Source organism: Manis javanica, chromosome 7 (assembly GCF_040802235.1).
Source record: "Manis javanica isolate MJ-LG chromosome 7, MJ_LKY, whole genome shotgun sequence".
Classification (NCBI taxonomy): domain Eukaryota; kingdom Metazoa; phylum Chordata; class Mammalia; order Pholidota; family Manidae; genus Manis; species Manis javanica.
This window is the reverse complement of record NC_133162.1, coordinates 32,035,065-32,059,295: the sequence shown is the minus strand read 5'-3', so window position 1 is coordinate 32,059,295 and position 24,231 is coordinate 32,035,065. Positions and strand designations below refer to the sequence as shown.

General features: G+C 47.6%; 1 protein-coding gene across 50 annotated transcripts in view; it reads right to left on the bottom strand.

Moving 5' to 3' along the window:
• SORBS1 (sorbin and SH3 domain containing 1) overlaps positions 1-21,615 on the bottom strand; it is a 228,564-nt gene extending 206,949 nt beyond the window's left edge. For 20 of the 50 annotated variants that reach the window (XM_037015676.2, XM_037015678.2, XM_037015681.2 and 17 more), the window contains exon 1: positions 21,460-21,613. The gene's annotated coding sequence lies outside the window, so the exon portion shown is untranslated. Of the gene's footprint in view, positions 1-7,469; positions 7,490-21,459 lie in introns of those variants that run through there. The other 30 variants (XM_073240623.1, XM_037015662.2, XM_073240636.1 and 27 more) reach the window with 7 other exon arrangements.
• Between the last annotated feature and the right edge of the window lie 2,616 nt (positions 21,616-24,231).

Sequence of the window (24,231 nt, the reverse complement as noted above, 5' to 3'; positions counted from 1 at the left end):
TCGATGGATGGGATGCCGAAGAATTCTGGCCAGGGAAAGGGAATCAGGGAAGGCTTCCTGAAGGGCTGCGGCATCTGAGCTGGATTTTGAGGCACTCAGACAAGTGGAGATGAAGGCAAGACCCACCTCATCTAAAGTGCCCAGCACCATCTTAGGCAGAACAATGGCGCCTAATAAATGCTTCCTGGATGAGTTTACTACCGAACTGGCTCTCCTAAGTGAAGGAAGCTGGCTTCATTTCCCACAGCCTTTTGTTTCTCCCTCCATAAACAGAAGCAGCTTCTAAATGGGAGGTAAATTATTAAATCAAGGGAACAGCAACTGCCTGCCAATCTCTCCGAACACTACTACCAGAGATAGTCCAGCAGAATGACAGCAGTCCATTTCCACCAAGATGATGTTTCCAGGAGATAATGTTAAGCAACAAAGGCAAAGTCACTTAGTCACCCCCACTTACCTAAGTTATCTGCCTGGAGAAATATTGGAAGGATATGTAAGAAACTAATAAAAGTGATTACCTATGTGTAGAGGAATATATTATTTATCACCTAAACTGGGACACCTTTTCTCACTTTTGAAAATAAGAGAGGGTGTTTACTGATCATGCCCTGGGACAAAGAACACAAGCCAGGACTGTCGTGGGCAAACCAGAATCTATGTTCAGCCCAACTAATGAGGGCCAGGTTGAGGACGGAGTAACGTGGACACCACAGGGATGAGAATGAAGATTCTCAATGCTTACCTTTTCACAGTGTTTTGAACTTCTGAAGCATGTGTATGTGCCAAATATTCTTAAATGTAACAATCTTTTTTAATGAGAAGAGAAAAAGCCCAAGAATTTGGTCTTCCAATTCTCTTAGACAAAGGGAGCTCATCGGGGGCATCACTCAGCCCTCCGAAGGCTCTCTTAGAAACAAATGAATTCCCCACTCACAGCACCACCCTTCTGCTGTGCACAAGAGAACAGCTCCGAGAGGAGAGAGCTGTGCATGGCCTAAAAAGGCTGTGACTCGGTGCGGGGCCATCTGAGATGGGAAACTCGGGGGGAGTATAAACACTGTGAGACAGACAGAAAACAGTTCAGGTTTTACACAATCATGGCAACAAAGTGAGATTGATTCCGGACTGAATTAAGCTCTTTATATTGTTTCTACTTAAAAAGGAAATGTATTGACTACAGTCCTCCTCACAGATTTATCTTCTCTGACATCAAGCACATTCATAACCTATTTTAAATTCCAAGAACAATGCCAGGGTTTAGGAAAATGAATACCAGTGTGCTTCACCAGAACATTTTGGAGGCTGGGGAGAAGCTTCCCTGACTTCTAATTGCTCAGGAAACAGGCACAACGTGGATTTTTTTCTTATCAGTCATCACTTCAATAGAAAAATGCTTATCCAGGCTGCCTGCAGTTGAGGCTGGTCTAACTCCGGAAGAGACGCTCTGGGGCCACCTTCAGGGCCATGCTGGTGTCACCTTGGCCTCCAGCCTCCGGGAACCATCTCCTCCCTTCAGATGCTACTACTACTTCTCGGGCTCAGGCGTGCATTACCTGGACTAGGACATGGCTCACCTCCTGCCTCAGGCTCCACCAAGCACTGCAGGCACTGTCCTTCCCATGCCAGCCCGGCCATAGCCCACGGCGGAACCTCTGCGGGCTCCACACGGCCTTTGGGGCTACAGGACCATATAATCGATCATCCAAACAGGAACACTTGAGAATGAAAGGGGGTACTATTACTAACCACACTAGGACAACAGGCAAAGACACCCTGGGAAACTGGAAGGTGAAATCATCCTACTGCAGGATAAATCCACTCCCTTTAACAAAGCTGAAATTCAAGACTCTCTGCCACCTGGCCCCAACTCACCTTTCCAGTCAGTCTTTTTGATCCTGACCATATCCATGGTCCGATCACAATTACCCAGTTACCCAGCATGCCCTGGGCCTTTCTATGCCTGTGCATTTGCTCACACCTCCTCTCCCTCCTGCCTCCCCCAATGCCCATCCCTGGCCAGTCCCCCTCCCCCTCCCCCATCTACACAGGCCTAACTCCTACTCTTCCTTCACAACCCAAGTTATATGGTGCCATTCTTTACTACATTCATTCAACAAGTATTTGCTGACTACTCATTATATGTAGTCACTATGTGTTAGGCACATAGTGAACAACACTGGAAAAATTCCGCCTCTTAGAGAATTTTAATTTGGCTGTGGGTGTGTGTACAATTGTGATAACTGATAGGCAGAAGGACACACTGGGAAGTCTACTCTGTTATGGTTTTGCCATACCCACCCCCACACAAGGCTGTGAACTCCTTGAAGGCAAAGCCTAAGAGACCCCATCTCACAGCCCTGCTGAACCTGTCTCACCCTTGGTTATAGCCAACACTGCACATACATTTGATAAGTAAAGAAATAATTTTAAGAAGCTTACTTATTTGATCTAAAGACAGTTTGCTAACAACCAGTTCTGAGTCCTCCATGAATCTGTATGGTGTCAAAGGGAAACTGAGTTTCTACTGACCTTAGAGAGAGAAACACCCAGCTGTGACTCTCCCTCAACACTGATACTGGGAGGGAACTACGTCGCCTTGTTCAACCTGGTTCAACCTTATACAGCTTCTCCAGAGGTTAAGTGACTCATCCAAGTAAGCTGACTCACACAGCTGGTTAGTTTCTGAGCTGCCAGGAAGGTCAGAAGGCGACACAGGAAGACGAGAGTTTACTGCCTGGATAAATGACCAAAGGAGCCACTGGAGAAAAGGGCATCTGGAGAAGCGAGGTGAGCCTGGTAGCTGGTGTGGCCAGAGCTTCATGAACGAGGCCTCAGGGCAGGGCTCAGGAGATGGAAAGGAAGTGGGGGATCATTCCTGTCGGCGGGGCCGGCAGTTGGCCAGGGAGGGCCCACTGCTGGGCAAGAGTCTTACCTGGTGATGCACAGCACCCAAGAGAAGGGCACAGACACACCTTTTCCCTTCTGACCTGGAAGAGGGGCCTGAAGTAAGAGCAGCTGCGCTCTCCTGAGGCCTGCCCAGGCAGTGCCCTCTCAGGAGAGGGGGCTGCTCCCTGCGAACTCCTGTGCTCCTGTAATGCCACCTGGAGAAGCTCTCAAGTGAAGGCCAAGGGTCCTGAGCTTCCCCAAATTTGTCTGGTGTTCTGCTCTGAGGAGCACGGAGCACACTAGAGTTAGTTGAAGCAGTAACTAGTAACAAAGGAGTCTGGCAAGCAGCAAGACACCACCCAAGACATGGCGCTCGCCAAACTCCAGCGGAGAGCAGTCATAGCAATAATAAAGGCATATTGAAAAAAATTAGGCAACTGGATCTGAGTTCTTGTTTCATACACAGCCAATCAGTGCTCAGCAGCCCAGCCCGGCGCACCTACTTCTCACCTGAGGCTTATCCGCAGCCCAGGGCGACCCCGGCGTCCACCCGCCACACTGGCCCCTCAGGGCTCAGTCAGTGAGGAGATCAGACTTCAAACATTTATTAAGACCCAACTCAGTCCCTGAAGGTAAGGGAACAACTCAAGTTCTTCAAATGGGCTTTCCAGATGGCCACCGCTAGCCCTGTGCTCAGGTTCCGAAAGGGCAGAGTTCCTCAGCCTCGGCACACTGACCTTTTGGGTGGGATTCCTCCTTGCTGTGGGGCTGCCCTGTGTACGGTAAGATGTTTAGGAGCACACTGGCCTCTACCCACGTGATGCTGGCAGCACTCTCTAGATATGCTAAATATCCAGAGGGATAAAACTGCCCTTAACAGAGAACCATTGCCAAAGGGTGACCTCCCTAAATGTGCTCTTTTATACATCTCCAAACGCTCAAGCACAAGGAGCTCCTGCACAAAGGCTCAGGCGCTAAAGGCAGAGCTTTGGATTGAGGGGAGCTGGGTTAGAGCTCTGTCTCTACGTCTTACTAACTCTATGACTTAAGGTAGGTCACATAGCCTCTCTGAGGCTCAGTTTCTTTAGCTGTAAAATGGGAACAATAAAACAGCACCTACTTCATGGGGAGGCCATGGCTGTTGCATAAAACAACACATAAAAGATTGCCTGGCCCAGTGAGTATTCAATAAACATTAGCAATTACTTATGGGCCTGGAAAATTTCTTTTAGCCAAGTCTAGAATTTAGTTTTCTATTTCTGTGGCTTCTGATCTTCCCCTTTCTTCTTAGGCTCTTTCCACCTGTTAAATGCCTTTGGTCTTAAGGAATCCTTCCTGTTGGTTCAAAGGCATCTGACGTTAAAGTGAAGGAAAGAACACACACACACACACACACACACACACGAACTTTCAGATCCAACCCTGCTCTTTCCACCTGTTAAATGCCTTTGGTCTTAAGGAATCCTTCCTGTTGGTTCAAAGGCATCTGACGTTAAAGTGAAGGAAAGAACACACACACACACACACACACACACACACGAACTTTCAGATCCAACCCTGCCCAGATCAACACTCCAGACAAAGGTTTCCATTGTTGTCTAAAAACAAACTTTTCCACTGGGAGACCTTAGAAGCGTCACAGAAGTCTGAACATCTCCAGACTCTTCTAGTTCTCATCCCTATTTTGCCCCTGACCTCAGCATATCCCTTCTCCTTTGTGGGCCTCAGTTTTCTGATCTGTAAAAGAAGGGTCTCAACCCTGACGAGCTCTACGTGCCTCCCACAACTATTCTCCAAGACACTGTGCTGTATGGAATGCTGCAGCTGGATGGCAGCTGGATCCACAGTTTAAGTAACTGCTTAACTGGGAGTAAGGGTCACAAAGACAAATCATTCTCTTTTTCCTACATTCCCCTGAGAGCCAAAATAATAGAGTATTTGCAAAATACAGAAAAGTTATTTATTGCCACTGGAGTCAGAGATCTGAGTAAAATCCTGTGCTACCACTAAGACCTTGAGCAAATTAGTTCAACTCTTTAATACTGTTGCCCTATCTGTAAAATGGGATAATAACAGAGGTACAAATGATGTAAAGGTTACGAGACAGGTGATGAAAGCATCTAGAACATAGCTGGTATACACACATTACGTATTCAAAAAATGTATGCCTTCCTTTCTAGACTCTCTGTGTTAAATTCTATAATATAACTATATCATTCTCCTCTAGAAAGTCCTTCCCTCCCTCCTCTCCTAAGGTTCTGTTCAAGTCCTCCTCTGCCAGGAAGCCTTCTCTGCATGGACTCGGTTTCTAAAGGTCCAAAGCCTTAAGTTTCCCAAAGATTGGCTTAGGGAAGGGAGCAGGGGAGGGCAAGGAGTTCACTAACAACCAGTTCCCTGCCTGTAGAACTCCCTTTCTGTGAATTCAGGAAGACTGAGCCCTCCCCTGCCCTTCCCCAGAATGGTGCAGTGGCCTCAACATCTGTATAGGCTTAGGGTTCCTACACTCACTCTGTCAGTTTCACAGCACCCTGAGATGGGCAGCCTGAGTCAGGTCAGCACCCTCTGCCCCGCAGCTCCCCGTGCAGCTCCAGAGACCTTCTCCATGTTCCCTGCCCACTCCAAGAAGACAAGGAATAGAATTATGTGATTTTTTTTTCTCCCCGCCATGGGATAGCCTCCAAATCTCCAGCCCAGACCTTTCCCCTTGCCAGAGACCTAGGACTATAAGGACTCTATTGTCTCAGATGAACTTAACTACTAGGCAGAGATGCCTACTGACCATAAATGGAGTTCAGGAGATGAAGAAACTGGCCACAGGTCCTCAGCTGGTTTGGAGGCAGGGCTACATTAGAACCCAGATCTCTAGGCTCTAGACACACCAAGCCTCTGCCCACACCCTCTCTCCCAGCTGCCCCCATCCTGTGTCAGGTGTCACCATTCTCCAGACTGGGAAGCTTGCAGTCACACCTGCCTCTCCCCTGGCCGTATTTCTCTCATCCTACCACCAAGGCCAATAGCCTTTCAGTGATAAGGACTGCAGATGGCCCCACCCTTCCAAGCCTACTCCCAAACCAGGTCCCCATCACAAGGAACCCAGGCTGAACTCCCCAGAAGCCCATTCTACCCACCAGCACCAGATTCCTCTTCCCTCAATATACCTTTTCACTGCCAATCTCCTGTTTCACAACCTGCCATGGCTTCTCTATCCCACTGGATCAGAGCTCTCCTGCCCAGCATGAGCAACCCCGAGAACCAATTTCACTCCAGCCCACCTGGTTTTGCCCTGCTCCCCCACGTGCCCCCTCCCATCTCTCCTGGATGACCCCATCCCGGCTCCCTCTCTAGACCTTTCCCATATCATTCCCCTTCTCTGGCAAGTCTTTCTCTTCCTATTGGTCCCTCCAGGCTCTGTCCAAAGCCCCCTCCACAAGATACCTCCCCCTGACCACGACAGCCCACAGCCATCTGATCCTCTGCACACACTCACCACCACAGACCTGAGGGCTTAGCTGAGGGCCTAAGCCCACTTTTGTCACTGTACTGCCTGAACTGTATGAGTTTTACCTCCTCACCAAACCCCACCCAACAGTTTGGCCATGTTCTTTCTGCTTTCAACCTCAGCCCAGCATTCATTCCACAAATTTTATCTGCATGCCTCTAATGTGCCAGAAAGTTCTTGTCCTTATCCTTGAAACCATCCCTGCCCTTCAAGGCACATCGTAAATGCCAAGTGCTCTGTGAATCCTCCCCCACCCCCAGGAGTCTTCATCTCTCCATCTTAGCACCTCAAGCCCATGTGCCCCCAGTGACCTTCTTTTCCTTACTCATGGCTTGGCCTCCTGCAACAGCTTATGCCAAGGACATGCTCAGTGAATGGCTTCACAGTGAACTGAGTGAAAACAGAATCTGTCTAATTCTCAGGCCAATCTGGGCTCCTAGGTGGCCTCAAGCGTTGTATATCCAGGTGACCTCTTACTGTTCTTCCAAGACTGGATGTGGGCCCAGACTGAGTCAAATGACCTCTTATCATTCTTCCAAAATTAGGCTCTCCTCTTTAATTACACCTTATCTAGAGTACTCTATGTGGATTCTAATTACATAATTACCTCAAGCCCTGGGACTTGAAAACAAAGAAAGAAACGGAAGGCCTATGATCACACTGGTCAGTAAACACAGCAACTGTGCATATTTATATATACCATATGCTATTTCCTTGTCCATATACAAATTTTGTGACCCAGGGAATATAGCCCATCTAAATCACCGAAATAAAAATCTCAGCAGGTAGGAGAAGATGAAGGACAACTGCGCAGAAAAGCCTAATCCTGAAATGGGCTCTGAAAGAGGCTTGAAGTCAGTCTCCAGCCCTCTCCCTTTCCCCTTCTGCAATAAAGAGAGGGGGCCATGTGACCTTGAGTGTGGTAGATGTTCAAAGCATGACCAGGCCTGATCCCTCCTAACCAAAATATCCACCCTCTTGTGAATTCCAGGTACTCCCTGTGCTATCTCCCTACTAAGCACATATGCACAATTCTCTCCCCCACCAGACTATATCCTTCCTGCAGGCAGGGGCCCAGTCTTACCCATTTTGGTATTCCCAATTCTCAGTCCCTTCTGATACCAGTAGAAGCATGTAGCAGGCCCTCCTCTAGCCTTATTAAAGTATTTGCCCTTCTCCCAATGCACCCTACCTTTGCACGTGCTGGTCCTTTTTATCAGAAACGCACCCCTCCAGCCCCACTCCTGGGTGGCCCCCACCACACCCTGTACTTGTTCTAAATTAGTGCTTATCATACTTTGGCACAAAAACTCTTTCATGTGCCTCCCTCTCCCTTCAAAGGTCAAACTTGATGATCATGCCTTTCTATTAGTAAAATAGCTTTGAGCATATTTACTTATAAGTTAATTATAAAATCTGTACTACTATAAATAGGAAAGCTCCATCTTTCTTATATTTGAGTTAAAGAGTAAACAAAACGTTAACTGATAACGTTTCCTTCCCGCTCCTTAATGGATATCTTGAGAGCTTGCCCACTGCTCTAGGCGAGGAACGTGAGGACAGCAGGGGTGTTTCATTCCTAGTATTCCCAGAGTCCTATACAAAATCAAAAATTTAATAAATTGATTTAGTCCATAGACAGCTAGCACCTCCTGGAGGCTAGGTACACCTAAGCCTTCTGGGGCTGGAATGGTGATGAGAAACAGCCCTGGCCACTGTCAGCATGGAGTCAGCAGGCTGATGGGATGGGCAGAGAGACAATGATTTTCCAAACAAGTGTTAACAAAGCAGCTGAGATACGCTGTGAAGAATGTTCTATCCAGACCACAGAACCATGAGCGCCTCAAACAGCAGGGCTTAACCTGCTCCAGAGGATTAGAAAAAGCTTCATCAAGAAGCTACTTCAGGTAACATCAGAGGGATGGACAGAACTACCAGGTGAAGGGGGGACAGCACTCCAGGCTACAGAAACCGCACAGGCAAAGTCCTGAGGCTAGACAGAGGGGCACGAGTGCCAGGGACCAGCAGACTACTACAGCAAAATGTACGAACAAGCCCTAAAAGGTGGCAGTTCTCCCCCTCCCCTTTTCTCTTCTCAACTTAGCAAAACAGACCATAACTTCCAATCTCTGAAGGTGTAGTACGGTCCTGCTACTGCCCAGCCTCTGGGCCAAGCATGGCAGGCAGGCTCTCCGCCTCCCAGCAATCCTCTCAGGGGAGGCCCCCATCCCTTCCGAGGAGTCCAAAAGCCCAGGGAAGACACTTTTGGGAAGCATGCATGTTGCCATGAGCACCACCAGTCAGAGGCTCCGAAGCAGTTTAATTTTTTTTTGAGGTGAGTGTTAAATACTTTACATCTTCTAACAGCACTGTTTCTTCCTTGCCCACAATGGGAAGAAATGCCCTGTACTCCCTGAATTAAGGACTTATTGCGAAACAAACGCAAGTCTGCTGGACAGCCCTTGGAGGGTCCACCCTGCCGTCGGGAGGCCCAACAGACTTCCTGGCTGCTCAGGTGTATGTTCCCTGGGGGAGCCTGGGGAATCCGGAAGTGCAGCCATGAGCCCGCCTCTACTGGAGCACCTATGACCCTGGGAGGCAAAATTATGCACAGAGATGCTTCAGTAAAGTATTTAAATAGCCCATGACTTTAAGACAAACCCAGACCACAGACTCTAAGGCAGGCTGGCAGGCTGTGGGCCACTCCTGAAGCAGCTGTTGGGAAAAGAAGCCACAGCCATTGATCAGGGCTCACGCATGACTACAATTTCCCGGGTCCTGGGGGGCCTTGCCCCTCACACCTGCCAGGGCTGTCTCACTAGTGTACCACGTCCAACATAAGGCCCCACAAAGCAAGCACAAAATAGCCCTGAAAGGCCTGAGACTGTCTTTGCCCAGGCGGGTGGGCCTGGCAATCTGATCTTCAGCAGCCACCATCAGACCTTGCTTCAGCCCTCCGCTCTCCTAGTCGAGGCTCTCTCCAGCTCTCTTTCCTGCCCTGTTGGGATTCTGCTTTCTCCAAAGCCTCTACTCATTCAGTCTTGCTTCAGGTTCCTACTTTGGCCTTGGCCTCCCCATCCAGGCCCCTGGCCCACGCTCACGCCAACTGCCCCAGGGGCAGTGCCTCCTGTCTCCCACTCCAGTTCCTGCCTTTCTTACCTCTTCCCTGGCTCCTGGCTCCTGCCCAGTCTCCTCTCACCAGCCTCCTGTGTGCACTCTCTGTAAAGAGAGGCCCAAGCAGGGAAGAGTCAGCAGAGTTCACTACAGCAGCCTTGAGACTCCCTAACATTGACACACCACAAATATGTCACCATTTTCCCCAGACGGTTTGTCATAAGCAATTACATTCTGATCATCATGCTGAGCTCACAGGAAACGGTCACCCAACACTCGATCTGCCCCAACTAAAAACAAACTTTACACAGAGAAGAACAATCTGCAAGTGAATTTTCTATTTACGCGTCAGACTAGCAAACTGTTCATATGCACAACTACCAGGTTCCACACAAATTCCAGGCAGTAATCGAAACTGTTGGGATTTCAAAAGGTATGTCCTAGGGACCCTTCATACTGGGAAACCAAGCTCAAAGGTTGGCCTGCAGGCTGATGTTAATAATCAATGCATAGAGCACTATATAAATGAATAATGAGTTTTCGAGTTGACACGTACACCAACAGGCAATTCAATTCCAGGATCTTTTAAGCACCCATTCCTGTTACAGATGAGCTAGAACACCACCGGCGATGATGGAAAGCCACGGCCCAAAGGCAAATAAGACTGGGCAGAGCCAGTTACAGGTCAAGGTACAAGCACTCCACACTCCTCATCACTGGTAGGCAGGTAGTATTTTTTATACCACCTTGAGAATCCAGATTGCTAGGAACAGTCTCCTCACAGGTCAGTCCTGGGTCCACCATTACTAGACACCTGTCTTCAGGTGATGGGTGACCTCTCTCTACACCTGCCCTGTGTACCTCACTTGGGTGAGGCAAGATGCCACACTGGTTATGCATGCCAGAGTGCCCTCACCCCCCACCTCCCCGTCCCCCACCCCCCACACACACACACGTGCTTCGTCATTCTAAAACCTTCCTACCTCAAAACCTGAAACATAATATTGACTGCTTGCTGGGGAAGACAAGAACCCAGCCTTCTCCATGTTAATAAGAAAATAAACCCCAGGAGGGCAGGGCCTATGTCTACATATTCACCAACATCTGTTTAATGAACGAGACTGTGGCTATGAAAGCAGGGATCCACCTATCGAAGGGGCCTCCCATCCCTGCGGTTAACATCACAGCTCTTTCTCCTCATCCAGCAAAACGGGCATTTCTAGAACACCATGCTACATCAGGTGAACTGGCATGCAAGGCTGAGCAATGGTGGGAATGCAAGTCACCAAGCAATAGGAAGCTCGAAGACAGGCCCAGGATCCAACTACTAAACCTCCTGGGCTTCTGCCCCTGCTCTCTCCCGCACTCCCTTGGCACATCCCTCAGCTCCACCAGGATGATGGTAAATGTCTGTGACTCCATGGTGGAGAGGTAGTGAGGGGAGAAAGAATGCTTGGGGACAGGAGGAAGGGCTGTGGGTATAGGCAGACCAGAAGGAAGAAGGCATCAAAGGGATCCTTGCTCAGAGGACCAGTGACCAGTACTGAGATGCAGAGCACTTCAGGAACATGCTGGCTTCTTACATTGGCTCACGTGCCTGCAGCAGCCCCTGGTTTAGAAACACTCAGTTATGTGTCCCTCTCTAGGTGGCCGGTCAGCTCTGCAAACACGGTCTTGGCACCAACATTCTCTTCCCACTCCAGAGTCTCCTGTTTGAAAATGCCTCTTTGACTCTATGAGTAACTTCTGTCCACTTCACTTTCTCAACGTAGCAACCAGCATTACTACAAGTTAGACACAGTTCTGAAGATCTGCATTACTGGATCGCCTACAGTCCTGTGAGGTAGGCGCTATGATAGTCTCCATTTTACAGGTGGTGCAACTGAGGCCTAGACTGGTAACTTGCCCTAGGTAGCAGCAGAGCCAGGGTATGAACCCAGGCAGCTGAGCACAGAAGCCATACTGTTAGTCACTCTACTCCCCTCTCTGACTCAAGGTGAGGAGAGCCACACTCAAGCTAAGAGATCTGTTCCCAGCACAGGCCCGTCCAGCCACACGACCTTAAATCAATAGCTTTTCTTTGCCTCAGTTGCCACAACTGGGAAACAAACCTAATCACAGATGCCTGGTCTAGAAATACAGAATCTTAGCTCTGCTGTCCAGCGCAGGCTGCCTTAGAGAACCTCCTGGGATTACAGACACGTTCCCTATCTGTGCGGTCCATATGGCAGCCAATACTCAGGTACTTCCTGAGCACTTGAAATGTGGCTTGTGTAAATGAACACTTAAATTCTGAATTTTAAATTATATGTCATTTTAATTAATTTAAACTTATATATAACATACAACAAGTGACAGCCATTTTGGAAAGTTTAACCTTAGTCTTTAAATTCCAGGATGACAGGTGCCATTTCTCTTTCGTTACCACTAAATTGCCAGGGCCCAGCCCAGACCCCAGTGTACAGCTGGTGCTCAATAGTTATTAGGTGAACAAATCAAAATCAAAGGACTTTTCAGGTGCTCTGATGTGACTTCATCCTCCACACGGGCATTGAGCTCTAGGTTCCCAGGGAGCATCTAACCTTGGCGTGACAAGGAGCTCAGGGCCTCCCACAGCAGTACAGCAGGAATAGCTCTCAAGATGAAAAGCTCTTAAATCTATCCCCCTGAAACTTCTACTAACTAGCCCTGGAACATGAGCTCACAGGTTTGGAAAAACAAAAATAAGTTATGAAGAAGCACTTAAACACCTATATACACTATAAACATAGGATTATATCTATAATTCACTTTCTTGGTTAAAATGAATCTTATCTTAACTCTTAACAGTGTGAGGCCCATGAAACAAACACACTGTCGATCTGTTTGAAGGGAAACAATCCTCAGGTGTCAGGGCAGTGGTCCAGGCTGCTATCTCTTCTGACTTTAGTATTAATGCATTTGAGCCCCCAGCTCCATAGGGGACCCAGGAAGCATGCAGCTGGGCTCCCAAAAAGCAAGGCATTGTTCTCCAGACAGGGTCTGAGGATCTAGAGGAGCAACTCATGTTTTCACATTTCCTCAATGTACTTTTTCTAATTGGAAAAACATTTAGCATTAGCCTTCTATGCACGAAGAGTCATTGCAGACACAGGAGATACAAGGATGACTATGATGTGGCCGTCACAGGGAGCCCAGAGCCCACAGTCTAGAAAGAACAAGAGGTTAAATTTGCATAGTACTGACTATGAACTACATAGCACTGAAGTACAATCAGGAGTAAAACATTACAAACCAAACAATCAATTCAGGGTAACACATGTCATAACAGATGTCTATATAAAATACTGAGAAGAGATGCCAGGAAGGACCCTAACACCATGCCGTGAGCACAGCAGGTACTCAGTAATATAGTGGACTGAATCAAATCTTGAACTACAGCTCATTTTAAGGCTGAAGAACCCAACACCCAGAGAGGTTAAGTGACTTCCCAAGGCGATCCAGGTAGTTAGTAATGGGGCTGAAGATGGCACCTGGGCCTCATTACCCACCAGCACTCGATGTTCTTATCCAACCCTGCATGCAGAGAATGGCAGGATTTACTGCCTGTTAGTATGTCTATCTCAGAACAAACAGTGGATTTTTGTAAGATTTTATGTCTGGGGCTCTCTTGAAATTTGATGACTAACTGTATGCATACCATCTTAGAAACATGCATTCAATCATTTAACAAACATTTCTTGGGGATATACTGTGTATCAGGCACCAGTTTAAGGGCTTGGAGAAAGAGATGAAAGAAACTTCTGGTCAAATCAGAGAGCTGAATACCCATATTTATCTCTGCTCTCTCCCAGAACCCCACTAAAAAGACAGTCAAGGAATTTGATTTTTAATGGAAAGTAGACAACAGCAGACAGGACATGTTAACAGAACAGAACTCCAGAGAGGGAGAGCTGGCCACGTGCAATCACTGATTCAGGTTTCTGCTTCATCTGCTCTGCTAAGTGCTCGCAGGGGACAAAACCACCAAGCAAGTGGCAACTGAAGCCTCAGAAATGGGAAGAAGGCAGCGACGACTGGGAGGGCAGAAGCAGGAGGGGGCTAAAAGGAGGACAGTCTGCTAAAAGTCTGTCCCTCCTTCACTCTGCTCAGTCTAGTTACTTCCCTCCCTCAGCCTGCAGGAGGTAGAGGTGCACTGTTTAGACAAATTCCACCAAGAATCTCTGGATTCAGACACTGTTGAGGAAGGGACAGAAGGAGGCATCTTTCAGAAAACTGGGTGAAAGTCTGCAAACCAAACAGGGTACCCAACTTCCTTTTCCCTTCGAGGCTCCCAGACTACAGGACAACTAGACTGTTATAGCCCCAGGCAAAATCCTTCCCAGGAAAACCAGCATCCCTGGAGAAAAGATCTAAAGGCACTAACAACTACCTGCGTCACTTTCCTAATGGAAAAAAAGGGAGGCTCTTTGATGGATCAGCCTTCAACCAAGTCAACAATCCCCTTGTCCCACTGATGCCCAATAGGCATTTTGGTGTCCACTCTTAAAATGTACATGGACAATCAAGGAGAAGCAAAAATTGAAGGATGGGTCCAATGGTAAATACAATAACCAGAATAAGCAGAGAAAGGGACTTGAAGGAAAGAAAGACAATGCAGGGAGTGGCAGAAAAATGCGCTGCACCCCCCACCCCCAAAAATCCACCCTATTATAAGTGAATTTATTGAACCCATGAAACAAAAACAAGATACTATTTTTAAAAAAAGAAAAGTGAGCATTCAGAGAACTAGGGAGTTCTAGAAAGTAAAACATGAAAGTATGTTTCATGCAAAACCATGAAAGCATAAATTTAAAAATTCAAAAGGGTTAAAGATAAAGGATGTCTCTCAAAAAGTAAAACAAAACTAACATGGTAAACAAGAAATAAAAGATTTTAAAATTACAAACTTGGCCCAGAAAGTCTAATACCCAAACTAACAGGAGGTCCAAAGACAAAATAAAGAAAATGGAGAAAAGGAAATGAAGATTTCCCCAAACTGAAGGATGTCAGCCTTCAGATCAAAAGAGCACTCCAAGGGCCCAGCAAGAAAATGTCAGATACAGAGGAGGAAGGTAGATCCTAAAACTTTCAGGGAGAAAAAGCAGGTTACCTGTAAATTATCAAGAATCAGAATGTTATCTGAATTTTCTTATCAACATTGGAACCAAGAAGACACAGAGCAATAACTTCAAAATCCTAAGGGACATTATTTTTTAATTAAAAAACTGTAATAAATGACTACAGAAAGTTTGAAGGAAAAAAAATCCTACGGGACAATAGCTTTCAACCTAAAATTCTAGGCAAATCAAACCACCAATCAAGTGTGAATGGAGAATAAGAACATTTCACACATGCAAGTTTGAAGTGATGGACTTCCTCAGACCTTCTCTTAGAGACTCCTGAAGGAATAAACCTAGAAAGAATAAACAGAGGACCCAACCCAGGAGAAGGTGAAGGAATCCCCAGAAGGAATCACACCACAGCCCCGGGGGTCAGTCAGCCCAGAATAGAGAAGAGGGGTGGAGCCTCTAGGAGCTCGATCTCCAAGGGAAAAGAAGTTGTAATAATATAAAAAGGAATCCACGCTATAAACAGAAATGTTTTCAAATACTGTCAGAGACTTTAGAAATTAGTATTAAGTACATAGAAAATTAAATAAATAGAAAAAAGAAGGCAATTATTAACTAAAAAAAAGATGCATATGAAAAGAAATATCGTTATAGCACAACTATATGGTTCAGCCATGAACACTATTTACACAGTTAAAATAATGTGCTCATTGAATACTGATGTAACCCAGAGTTGTGATCTTGGGAAAACAGGGAGGAAGGGAAGTATGTGGGGAGGAGATGTGGGAAGAGGGGAATAAGAGCTTCTCTAATCCATAATAGGACATCAAGAAATAACATCTAAAATGAACAGTCAGGAGATGGTACTGTAAGCAGGTAACTAGCAACTGTGATAGTAGTAACAGGAGACACAGGTAAAAGGATTGGAAGTGACTGGTAGGCAAAACAACAGCCCCTCAGAGATGATGATGTCCATATCCTAATCCCAGAACCTGTAGATGTGTTGCATGGCAAAGGTGTATTAAGGTTGCAAATGGGATTAACATTGCTAAGCAACTGAATATAAAATAGGGAGACTGCCCTAGATTATCCAGGTGAACCCAGAGTATTCACAAGGGTCCGCAAAGTGGAGAAGGGAAGGGAATCAGAGGAAGATAGACTATGTTAGACAGTCTGAGCAGCGCAATGGGAGAAGGACTCAACCAGCCATTGCTGGCTTTGAAGCTGGAGGAAGGGGGCCCCGAGCCAAGGGATGCAGGGGGCCTCTGGAAGCTGGAAGATACAAGGAACAGATCCTTCCTCAGAAAGGAATGAAGCCCTGCTACCACCCTGACGTTAGCCCAGTGAGAACCTTCTCACACTTCTAACCCACAAAACTGTAATATAAATGTGGGCTGCTTGAAGCCACTCCACTGGTGGCCATTTGTTACTGCAGCAATACAATGATCACGCTCGGTGACTGACTTTGAGGGGATCGCCAGGACCAGGAAGGGTGACAAGCCTTGCAGTGCTATTTCACTTTTAAAACTACATGTACATATATGACTTGGATACAAGTTAAAATTTAATTTAAAAAGGGATGAAACTGATTCTTCCCAGCCAGATCTCACAATCTGGTGGAGAAAACAGACAATTCAGCCCCGCTACTGCTGAAGGCCAAATGCGGGAAGAAAAGCGGGTCTTTCAGATGTGAGGGGTATGAAAAGAGACACAGGCATCAGCGAGGCTAAGCAGAAGAGGCTGCCGCTGAGGGAGAGCCTGATCTTTGCGGTCAGAGAGGAGTTCCAAATGTCCGGGACACCCTGGGTCTGGCAGAACCAGTGGGAAAGGCAGAGGGCAGCTCTCCACATCACCAGGTCTGGTGCCAGCCCCAAGGGCTTCTCCACACCTGCGCCGATGCAAGGCGGGCATGGGCAGGAGAAGGCCCAAGATGAACACATCACTGTTCAGGAGTATCACTTGTCCTCAACAAGAAAGCACTTTAAATACTTTTATACTAAAATCAGCACAGACATATATAGAGTAGAACACAAAACTCATGAATTTCTAACATAAAAACTGGAGATTTCAAGGCGACCTCTTGCTTTTGAGGCCCACTTTACACAATAAAGTATCCGCTGATCACTGGGCACCAAGACTCCCATTTTCTCCGTAATTAATCCAAGTCAGAGGATCACTCAGAAGCTCTACAGCATATATCCATCAAACCTCTGGGACTTCACACCAGTAACCGGCCAGTGACTGCCTCCCTGTGTCACAAGACACCCCTTGTGTCTCAACCAACGTGAATCAGAAAGCTGAGAGGCATCTCACTCTTTACCAAAGGGGTCTGGGTTCTGCCACTGTCTAGAGTTAGCTCAGCCTGGGGAAAATAAAGAAAAACCATCTCACTGAATTCTTCTCAGATGTACTCTCTTGGCCACAAGCTTGCCTACCTCCCTGACACTAAGCATTGCCAGAATCACCAACAACAGCCCCATCTCCACCATCAGCACCCTCAATCCTTCAAAACACAGGCTTCTGTAAGAGATTTTATTGCAGACACTCTCCATGGAAGGAAGTCAAGAAATAGGGCACATCTCTTGGGAAACGGTGTCCCTTGTGTCCACAATACAGGGGTGGAAACTTTTTCTATTGTTGTAGCTGTTTGCAGCTGTTACAAAAACAATTATATCCACATGACAGTGAGCTGGGAATTTTTTTCTATAAGAGCCACTACTGACCACAGAAGAAGGGGGCAGGGAGCTGGGGGGAATCACTGCAAGGACAGAGAAGTAAAAAGCAATTTAATTGGGTTTGGTTTGGTTTGTGTGTGTAACACATTCAAAAAGAGTGAACTCAACTGTTTTTAAATTAACTGAGAAGATGAAATTTTAATAGTAAATACATTAAATACACTAAAAAGCTATATTAATGACAGTAAAAAGGAGATGGGGAGGAGGATAAGGAGATAGATATAACAGGAGAGAAAGATGGATGGTGCAGGGGGATGCGGAAGCAAGATACAGAGACAGGCACATATGCCCAACCACACACAAAAAGGAGCCACCGAAGGATCTGCAGAAACACTTCCCAGGCCTGAAGGGTTAGCGAAAGTAAAGCACGTTGTTCATAGCCAGCTGTTGGTGTGGACCATGGACTTCAAAGCAGTATCAGCTTTTATCCTCACCTTTGATTGGTTCCTGAGCTGGTTAACCACTGTTCACAGCTCTTGAATGGCTCATTCAAACACTCTGACGCTTAGCTCAGGTCTTGGGCCAGAAACTTCCCCCAAATGAGCTATAGTTCAGTATATCAGTCATCTCCAAATATCTCCTCTGAAAAGGGAGTACATGAAACACTGTCTGATAAAACGTCCAAAACACCAATGAAAATGGAGGAAATGCTGCTTGAGTCGAAAAGAAATTCCACGGAAAACTCTTTTGGTTTGCACTAAAAAACAAACCGTGGGACTGGAGCAGAACCGGGCCCCACCTCAGCATTCTCCAGCACCACCATCAGCACACCCGACTTCCCACCCGTCCGGGTTCTGCGCACCCCAGTGGCTTCAAAGGCTTCAGGAGGCCCTGCATGAAGCAGCGGCCACGATCCTCTGCACTCTGAGGGCCGACAGGAGGGCCCAAGGAGACACCGAGTTAGTCCCAGCCCCACACTGGCCTCTCAGTACCCAGTCCTTGTCCAGGCCAAAGCCCTTCTTACTTTCCTCACTCTCAGGGCTGGAGAAATCTGCCATTTCACAGCTGATAGAAGCTCCCTTTTCAACTCCATCCCTTTCTCCTCCAGGCTTAGCATCTGTGTTTTTCTCCTCCCCACCTGAGCTGCACCCAACCTCCTACCCAGGCTGTCTCTCCAACCATTCCTTTCTTCAGCCCCTAATTCGTCCTCACTTTTCTTTACCCCATCTTAGAATCATTTCTCCCAGAGGAGGAGGGGGCTTAAAAGATACATCTAGAACACAGGACCTGGAATCTATCCACTGGGGCTCCTACCCCAGCTCTGCATCTTGCAGGCTGTGTGACCTTGGACAATCACCAAATCTCCCACCCCACAAATTCTTCGGTGAGGGAGATTGAACCTGGCAGTCACAGAGGCACCTTTCAACTCTCATGTTCTAAATATCTAAACATTCACCTGTACAACCCATAAATAAAGCAGTGAGTTAACCATACACAGGAAGAGAGACTGAATTACAGAAATGCCCTTTCCTCAGCATTAAGGCATCCAACGTTTCCCCAGCCAACCATCCATGCTGAGGGTCTGTGTCTCTCACCCTGGGCCAGTCTAGCTCTGGATTATTTACATACAGTAAAAACCTCATGAATTGCACTAATCAAGGAAAGGGTGAGTCTGAATCCTTCAGAAGCCTGAGTCCTAGAATGCTTCTTTCATGCCATTAAGTAATACTGTGAACTTAACATCCATTTAGCAAATAGGAAACAATCTAAAAATGCCCTCACAAGCTGTACTTGTGAATTTAAGAACAGTAATGTTGTCAGGAACCCTGGAAAATGGTCTGCTCCAAACCCGTCCACTTTACCAACAAGGACACAGGCCCAGAGAGCAGAAGCCACTAGCCCAAAGCAGGCTGGTGTCCAGGATCAAAGCTAGTTGTCCAGCCTCTGGCCCAGAACTCCTCCAAAGCTTTTTGAGACAATCCATTTCCTTTTTCATAGAGATTAAATCCCAAACTACCAATGAGTGCCCTCTACAGCAAATCTATTTCCATGTCCAGGGAAGGATCTAGAGCTAAGACTGGATGACCAGATGATTACCAATGTTGCCTAACAAGAGCTTTCTTTCCTTACCCTCGCCCATTCGTTCTCGGCAAAGAAAACCCAGACTCTGCTATCTACACTGAACTCTATTCTGAAAAGAGAGAGGAAAAGAAGAGAGCTGAACAGCTCTTCGATCTGCCAGTAAGAGGCATCTGTTCATCCTTTCCCCTAATTCCTACCTCATGCCCCATTATTTCCAATCCCTTCAGAAAAGTTCACGGAAACTCTACAACCAGAATAAAAGAAGGCAGGTAAAGGGTCAGCAGGGGGTCGGTGTCACATGGAGGATGACAGTACCTTCCCATCTCTTCCCCACTGGGGTAGCAAGCATTTCTTTTCAGTTGCTAATACCCCACAGGGAAGTCACCCTAGCTAGTTCCACTGGGGGCCTTCTTGTTGAGAAATGAGTTCCCAGCAACCCCTGAGGAACTAACCCTTTCCTAACTACCACTCATCCACTCAAACAGTGCCCAGGGCAAAGGTGCCACAGACCAACGCGTCCCTGCTGTCCCCTCAGGCCAAAAGTCTGAGCCACCAGAGCTTGACTGGCAAGGAGCTATTTAAGCATCAAGAGGGTGGGGCAGAAAATTTCTGGCAGCATCCTCCTCCTCCACCCCATCCTTACAGCCAAGTCACACACACACACACCCTCACTCTACAGACAGTCATCTATGTCACCTACGTCTCTAAAGGCTGAAGATCTGGAACCCCCAAATGTCCACATGTGCTTTCTGCTACTAAGGCTGCTGTCTCCATCTGCCGCCCACCCCACTTTTAATCCACCCCCTTCTCTTCACTCACCACCAAGCCACCTTTCCACCCCAAAACACAAAATTGAATCTAAATAGAGGTGCTCAAAAATAAGGAGGGAAATGCAGACAGATAAGCCTCCACTTATGAGAGGGAAAAGGGCGTGGGGTGGGAGGGTGATGTCAGAGGCCTGACTGCCCGAAAGGTTCCATTAGGTCTCTACATGAACCTCCCTGCTATTGACGGTGAAATCAATTCAGGCAATTTCCGCAGGTCGGCCCTGTGACAACAGGAACACCCCAGCGCTCGGTTTAAAACACAAAACCAAAGGTTCAGCCAGAACATTCTGGGAAAACCCAGGATCTGCAAAAAATGAGCCACGCTCATTGGGGTCCCTTCTGCTTTTATGTAGCAATGTAATAGCGTAATGAATTTTATCTGCCTGAATTAAGCATGCACTGGTGAATTTCAAAGCCATCCTACGACAGAGGATGCACAGGGATGCAGAATTCGACGGTATATTTCCCCACGAAAGGAACATAATGACTTCAAGCCTCTTTCCTCTTCTATCTTGAATGGCGCTAACCGCTTATCAAGGAAGCCAGGTGGGAAAGCAGGGATGTCCGGGAAATTCGTAGAAAAGAGTAGCTTTCTGTCCATCACGGTGATGAGCTGCCTAAGATGCTGCTCGTCACTATGGGGCATGAAGGAGCATGGGCGGACGGGCATGTACAGTCTCTCCGGACACACACGTACCCGCTCATTCAGGCGGTCCTAGGCCAGACTTGTCCTAGCGCTCCTCCCGCCGCCCTCTCCTCCAGGGGATGCTGATGAATGAACACACCTGAGATGTCTCCATCCTGACGCTTGCTCCCTCCTTCCTCCTCTGGCTGCTGCAGAGGGGCCCCTCCTTGGTAGTTTCACTTTACAGCGCAAACCCACCCGGGCTTTGATGTCTCCTCCCACCCACCCATATTGCAGCCAGCCTGAAGCCGGCGGACGTTCTCTCCTAGCACAGGCCATGATCACACGTACCCAAATCCACCAAAAAATAAAAATAAAAAGCCCGGAACCCCCGGAATCCCCACACAAAGACCGGGAATACACCAAGCAGGCAGGAAGGAGGCTTCGGCCGAATGGGCACACGGTTTGCCCCGTGACCACGGGGGATGCTCTGGGGGAGGGGGCCCCCAAGTCCTTCCAACAGCTGGCCCTTTAAACGCGCCTCCTCCGAGCGCGGAACAAAGGCACCGCCCGCAGGGGCCGGGCAGGCTCACGCCCCCGGAGCCGCCGCGGCCACCCCGGCGAGCGCCGGCAGGCGGGCGGGTGGCTGGCGCGGGCTTACCTTGCAGGTCTCCGGGCGGACGGCAAGCAGACTGCACGAGTCCTACCCGACTCGCACTACACGCTGCAGTTGGCTCCGCTCTGTTTTTCTGGGACTCGGCACTGACTTCACCGACACTCCACGGCTAGCCAATGGGCTTCGACGGCCACCCCCTCATTAGCATGCGTCTGGAACCGTCCACTCCGGCTGCGCCCGGGCGGTGGGCGGTGTCCGGGGGCGGGGCCAGGCCCGGCCGTGACAGGAAAGAGGGTATGCACCAATGGAAGGCCGTTAGGCACCCGGCCACCCCGCCTCGTGGCATTGTGAGCCGGGAGCGCGAGCCCGCGGATATCAGGGAGATAACGGGCGCGCGCGCGCGCACGCGGTCCCTATCACCCTTCGTCCAGGCAGGTGGCGGGCGGCGGGCGGCGGGCGGCGGGCGGCGGGCGGCAGGCTGCGGGTTGGGTGGGAGGCTCGGCCTGCTCTCCCGCTGCTCCCTAGAGGGGTCGTCCACGGGGAGCTGGGAAGAAACCATGGATAAAAATAACAGCGAACGTGTCCTAAAATCTGTACCCCAGTTTGCTCATCTGTAAAATGGCATAATAGTAGGATGTTGCGAGATTAATATAGTTAACGTATGCAAAGCATTTAGATCAGTACCTGGCCATTGTGCACATGTTTGCTACTATTTTTATTATACTTTATACCAGCCCAGTGTGCTGAATGCTTCCTGGATATTTTTTCATTTCATCCTCATAGCTTATAAGAGAGGCAGTGTTTGTAATTCCTACTTTTCAACTGGGAAAACTGAGACGTGGTTTAAGTGGCTTGCTCAAGGTCACACAGCAATGAAACCAGGATTTGTACCCAGGTGCTGAGATTTCATTCATGCAACACACATTTATTCAGGAGCTCCAATGAAGGAACGTGCTGGGCCCTTTATTGCAGAAAAACAGAGGCAAGGTCCCTCCCCTCATGAAGCTTCCATTTTAGTGAGGGAGACAGGCAAACAATGGAATAAATAAATATCTGCAATGTGAAAAACAGAGTGAATGAAAACAGTAATGGGCAAGTGGAGAGAAGAATATTATACTTTGTTAAGTCGGGTTCAGTGCTATACCGTCCTGACTTCCTCCAGTCCCTTTCAGCATTACAGAAAAGGAATCAGAAGGGAATCTGCTTGCACAAGATCACAAGGCCAGCAAGTGGCCAGCCTGCAACATGTACCCTCCACACCTAGCTTCCCACATCTCTGGGACATCCCTGAAGGTAGGGTAGTCGTTCATTTGGCTGAACACAACTGCCTTGGAAAGAATCTTCAGACAGACAGCACATTCCCAGTTAACAGGCTGTGTGTGGTGAGGTGAAGACAGGCTTTGATGACTGCACAGGCCGATGGGAAACACAACCACTAAGGTTCTTGGACATCAGGGAACAGTGACAAGTCTTTGCTGAGCACCTGCTGTCTTCTGCTATGTAAAGAAAAAAAAATAGAATGCTCCTAGCTGCCTGGAAGTTTACTCTGTCCACTACTGAGAAGACAAGACACAGCTAGAAAACTACTCAATCTAGGAAGCCCCCAGCCCATGCCTCCTACTTGCACCTCATACTGCTTTGCAAAGAACACTGGACTAGGAATCAGACTTCCAGGCTCTGCTATTAACTTACTCCATGATTTAGCCAAGACGGTTCCTTCTAGGCTTGTAATGTAATAAAATGGCCTTTATCAAGCACATCTAGCCTGCTACACACTATTCTGTATTTGTGCTAAAAGCTTTATGTGCATTAACTCACTGACACCACACAACAAACCCAGCAGGGAGTACTGAGGTTATCCATAGTGGAGGAAAATAACAGGTAGAGAAACTAAGTAAGTCGCCTACATGATAAATTCGGGACAACACTGTTCAGAATAGCAACAAACTTTCACAATTCCAATGTCCAATTTGAGTGGATTGGATAAGAAAATTATAGTACCAGCATGTGACAAAGTACCATACACAGTCGTGAAAAATGAAAAAGTATGGTGGCACTGACTAACACATAAAGATGCTCCTAATATATTATTTAATGGAAAAGTAGGTTGGAAACTTGTTTTACATTGCAATTGCATTAAGACTATGTCTTATTAGATTATGAGATTATTTTTTGTCTATATTTTTCTGACTTTTTTTCCTCATAAGCATCTATCAAATTGTTCATTGAAAATAAAATAATTTTAAAATGGAAAACTGGACTCTGTCCATGGAGGCAAGTCCTTCCCTATGAGTGGGAAACTGCTTTGAAGAATCATAAGTGAGGCCTAATTATCCAAGTTATTCCTCGAATGTGGAACTCCTCTGCTGGTTCCAGGCTGTGTGTTATTAGGTTTCTGAGATAAATGGAAAAATACTGAAAGGATAGGAGAGAAGGGAAGAGGAGAAAAGAGAAAACAGAGAGAAAGAAAAATCCTACTATCCTTCAAGATTCCGTTCAAACGTCTCCTCCAGGAAGTGTTCAGCATCATGCCGGTCTAATATTTAATGCTGAAAGAAGCCCACGAAATCATCTGGCAAAGCCATGTCTAGTCTTTCTTGTCTCCAATCATGTACTGGTTCATGTGAGTAGCAGGCGCTGTGCTCGGTGCTGGTGGGCCTGGCTCTCTGCCTCCCTGATGTAGCCCCTGAGGAAGCAGAGGCCCAGGGAAGGCCAGTTCCATGGGCACGCAACCTGTGCTGAGAAGGGCTTCACGCTTGCCTTATCGCTCCATTTTCACCACCTTGAAATTCTTCATTTTTAACAAGGGACCCCACA